The following is a 5,287-nucleotide window of genomic DNA, read 5'->3' as shown; positions in this document are numbered from 1 at the left end:
ATATTGATTGTTCCTAAAACTTCATTTCGTCCTCGTCTCCTTCTTTTTTTTGTCTCTTTGAACGCAGTTGATAAATTCTCTGCTACTGCGCCATGCCTTAAGGCCACGGTCCCACTGAATGTGGCAGTTTAGGTACTTTTTGCCAGGTCATTACTCATCTCCTTATAAATACTGTTTTGTGGGATTGATGTCATTCGAAACGTAATGCAATCCTCTTTCATTGGATATTATGTATGTGTTGGATTTTATTGTTCATGCGCGTTTGTAGCGTTGCGAATATGATGGCGCGGACCCTCACTTGCTCCGCTAGTTCATGTTTTATGAACAATCCATTAAAGATAGCACGATTCCAATATAGCAGTTTTGTTAAGATGATGTCGGAGCAGAATGTAACGATACACTTTTTTGGTATTTGCACTACTTTGTTTTTTTCATCCCTCCAAATATTGCCCTAAAATTGACATTTTTCAGCACAAATATGTTTTTATTCACAAGCGCTAGGGCAATGAAATTAGCTACAGATGTAGTGCTTATAATTGGTAATATGCAGAAAAAAATTTAATATTGTGTAAAAATTTTTTGTTTAGATATTGTATATCAAACGTAGCACTTTTTCGTGCTTTGAGTCATCGTACTTCAAATGCCGCTGAGGAAATATTTAAACTATGATAAAATATTTTATAACATTTAGAGGTACAATGGTTGCCCAAGAGGTGGACGATGGCTTTTTTTCATTTTCAAAGTCATAACGCTCAAGGAGCCCTTCAAACTTACCTGTTTTTGACGCATATCTTTTTGGACATCAAACAGATTTATTGGCATCTAATAACATTTATTGTTTGGAATAGACATACATTGCGATATATTAAATTTTCGCAATGATCTTGCTTTGGTTTTATAATAGGTGTAGAGCTTAGCTAATTTTAAAAACAATTAAAAACGGTTTGGGTGTTTTGTTGCGCTACCTGGCGGATGGCAGACAAAGTGCTGATTTCTAGTGTTCGAAAAATTTCCGAGGGCGGCGTTGGCATCTGTATCATCATCAATCGCCGTGTCTTTTTACCTCCACATTTAAAAAATATATAGGAAGATTTACTATCGATAAATGAATGGTTTAAGTACTGGGTCAGGTTAATAAATCTAAGACAAATAATTACACACGCGTAGCGTGATATAATGTGTTAATTATTCGATATGATTGAAATCAATAAACAATAAAGACGAAGAGGAAAATAATACACCCGAGTTCACTTCATGCCTAGAGTCATTGAATGAGCTTAAAAGTATCGGCACTCCGTTCCCCAAAATTGTTTTGGGCGCCGCCATTTTGGGTCCTGTTCAGTGCAAACGCACTGCCGATCGTCATGACCCAAAAGCACGACTTCCTCAGCATTAGATGCGGTGCTAGGAAGCTGATGCAATATTGCAATGCGCTGTCGCGGGTAGTTTAAACATTTGTGGGGGACGGAAAAGCGTTTCCTGTGATTTTAAATAAAGCTTCAGGTAACTGGCAACCATGATTTTAAGCCACAATATGGCCAAGTGTCTTTACTCTGAACCGTAGCTAATTTACTGGCACAAGCGGGAACAATGAAGAAGAGGCAGGTGTCAAAAGGTAGCGGCTTGTGGAATCCACGGGGCTTACGTCTTGGCCCCTCCAGGTATTAGAAGCCTCTTGAACAAGAGCATGAATAGTGTCATTAAATAAGCTACGCGTCAGAGTAGCGACAATTGGCCATATTGTGGCTTAAAATCATGATTGCCAGTTATTTGAAGCTTTATCTGAAATCACAAGAAACGCTTTTCCGTTTTCCACTGTAAACAGTGTGCGACAAAGCGAAGCAACATTACATGAGCTTCCTAACACCGAATCTAATGCTGAGGATGTTGCACTTTTGAATCATGACGATCGGCTGTTGCGCCTGCTCTGCAAAAGAGGAGGAAGCGGCCACGTAGGAGAAACGCGGGTTTTATGTGCGACCGTTCTAACCGTCTCAAAAGAGAAAACGCGCGAGCTTGCGCTGGTTTAAAAAAAAAAAAAAAAGGCATCCAAAGAAAAGAGGCGGCACGCTGTGCTCTTTGTTATTATGCGTCTAATTGCAAATTGTTGTGTGTATGTTTATGCAGCCGGAAGTTAGTCCGCCTCAGTGGGCGTCTGACTCTCAGCTGTAGATAAGCAATTTAGCCAGTGCGGTACAACCGCAAACCTGGTGTCTTTAACGTGCACCACGTAGTAGTGATACACGACCACACGCCGGTAGGATGCTCGTCCAGATCGAAACGGGCAGGGGCGGGGTGGCTTCTGCAGTGCGAGCTTTCGCTCCAAGTGCTCTGAGCTGGTGTGCGCTAGACCATGCACTCGGCCACCGACCCCCCCCCCCCCCCCCCCCCCCTTTGTGCGTCTCATTTATATATAGGCATAAGTATTTGAAGATCGACGATGGACGTCGATCGTCTCGAGGTAATGTAACGTAATAACATTATATAAATAATAAACTTGTTGAAGGACTCAACGACTCAATTTTTTAATTCTTGGATTGTAATATGGCCGTAGCCTATAGTACTTGCTGTTGATGAAGAGCAATATGAGGTAACGAGGTAATGATTAAATGATGAGGCTCTATAAGGACGACGACATTAGTGAGAGTCGAACCACAACGTACAGTGCCATACTTGTTTGAAGTATCGTGTACCCAAAGACTTTCTTTTCCCGCAACAGAATATGGTAGAATCGATGAGGATGCTACTTTACAACTGTACGTGGAACAGGAAAACTGCACTGTGCAGAAGTGCGGCTTTGTCGTTAATAAGAGGGACGGATTTCTAGCAGCATTCCCTGATTGATTACTTGGAACTTTTGGCCTCATTGACCTAAAGTGTCCCCGTTACAAAAGATTCTTGAAACATACTTAAACCGCAAAGGAGTATGAGGCGAAAAATAATAAAAAGGAGCCTGGTGTGAAAGGTCCAAATCACCCACCATGGCTTCTACTATCAAATACAAGGGCAGTTACACAATACACAAAGAGAGTTTTGTGATTTAGTTATATTTGCACTCAAGGACGTTGATATCCAACGTATACAGAGAGATGACACCTTCTGGTCAACCAACATAGAGCCTTTTCTACTCAAGTTTTACATGGAAGGCCCGACTTCCGCTGAAATTCCTTACGTAGACGAGTTGTCTGACCGAATAAACTGCAATTACTCCCGATCTGGGAATCTCTCGATCTTCGTTTGTAAGCCATAGTATCATGAGATCGAGGGGTGTGGCTCTTCGTCCACCGAATATTTCTTCGGCGGGTGTTTCTACCGTGTAAGAGGAGACCGTCGCGTGCTGCTGGAACAACAACCTGGCGATTCTTCACTGAACTGCTTCTTCCGTAAGCTTCGAAAGGGCTTTTTTTGTTTCGCACACCATCTGTTCTGCATGACCGTTAGTTGCAGGATGGTATGGTGCACTAACGTGATGCCTGATGCCGGTTTTTTTCTTCAAAAACTTGTTTATTTTGTTTGACGCAAGATTTGGCGCGTTATCAGAGAAAAGTATTTTCGGTAGGGCAAAAGTAGGTGAAAGAGACCGTAGAACGTCAATGACGTGTTTGGACGTCGTGGCAGGCATCGTGTAAACTTCCAGCCATTTAGAGTACGCATCGCCCATGACTCCGCAGATGCGGATACGTTTCGCCACCCACCGATTGAATAGTGGATCGTTTTCACTTACTGTTCATGATGGCGTTGGACTCAAGGAAGACTTCGAGTCTTTCCAGAAAGTTAGCCTAGGTGCCAGGACTTTTGTCGAAAGCGGTAAGTGTTCGAAACGTCGACAACGTCGGTAGTGAAGCAACGTCGGTAGCCACGTGTTGTGCTTGACACTGGACACTTACCATTCGCTGAGACGAAACTTGCTTGTTCGTCTGCCACGAGTCGTCCGATATCAGGTCATCACCGCAACACCATCTCCCGACAAAAACGCGTGTCCATAGTTAGCAATCACGTGAATTTATAAATTCCCGAACGCTCATAACTTGCCGTCGCTAAACGCCATTCATTCGTAGCGTCATCATTGCAAATAAACGCCTCCCTATTTCTTCTGATGGTTTTCATCATATTCCTCCTAATCTGTACTTACAACATTATGTGTGTCGGTACTTCCGAACATATTGCAATGGCGTTTGTTTTCTGGGAACCCCCCCCCCCCCCCCCCCCCCTGTAATGTAACAACCTTTACAACATCTTCTGAATCCCATGAAACACAATATATCGTGACGTTATTTTAGTCGTCATTAAAATGGTGAGGTGAGTACCGTAAATAGCGAAGCCGTTCACTAGACGTCCGCTTCCACGGTGTCTTGGAAGATTGAGTCTACTGAGCGTGCATTCCTGCAGAAGAAATTTTCATTGATAGAATATTGACACGTCAATCAACATTTTATTCCTTCTTGGTAAGATTTATTGCGAAAGTCCGTTACAACCGCCGAACCGCATCTTCCTATATCAGAGAACAATTTATACAAAGCCTGACATTCTCGGATACATCCGTTTGATGGGCAACGCTACTTGAGCTAGCTGAGCACAGCTGGCAGCGGCGCGAGCAAGGCCACGAGGGGAAGGTGATGGTGCTCGAGCCATCCCACTGTTAACCAATGTTTCGGCCACCCCACGGGTACGTGTCGCCATCTATTGGTTGAACTAACGCCCTGTTCAAGATGGCTGCCGTGGGACCGCAGCCTTAAAGGCTCCCGGGCTAGCAGTTGTACTGTACAAACCAAATTTACACTATGGGCAACAATGTCGTCAAATTTTTGGTAACGTGGAGACTTGAGCCATGTGGTACACGTATACGACACGTGTACACCTGTACAGGTGTCCTAGTCGCACATTTGTTTGACGTGTACCCACTACGTGCACACGTAGTTGGTACACGAAGGACAACGCCCCGTCCTACGTCTTCTTTGCTGCTTGTGCGCTATTTTTCGATATGCTGACGACTTAGTGGCTTCGTTTTTCTAGAATTCGTCGCTTTCAAAACTACCCAAGATTTATTTTATGGCGCAGATGCTTGAAAAAGAAAACACTAAATAAGTACAGAAATATAAAATATAGAAAGTTAGAAGACAGAAATAATTACATTTTGGTTTTTATTGAGCATCCAAGACAGGCATTCGTTAGATTACTTTTTTCCCCTGTACTTGTCTGCTACTGCCGCGTCCCACGCGCAAACCTTCTTGGCTTATGTGGGCATTAAAACGTCAAATGTGAAGAAAACATTTTAAATTGTATTGGA

Source organism: Ixodes scapularis, unplaced genomic scaffold, assembly GCF_016920785.2.
Source record: "Ixodes scapularis isolate PalLabHiFi unplaced genomic scaffold, ASM1692078v2 PGA_scaffold8__174_contigs__length_109621045, whole genome shotgun sequence".
Classification (NCBI taxonomy): domain Eukaryota; kingdom Metazoa; phylum Arthropoda; class Arachnida; order Ixodida; family Ixodidae; genus Ixodes; species Ixodes scapularis.
Note: the sequence above shows the minus strand (reverse complement) of the source record.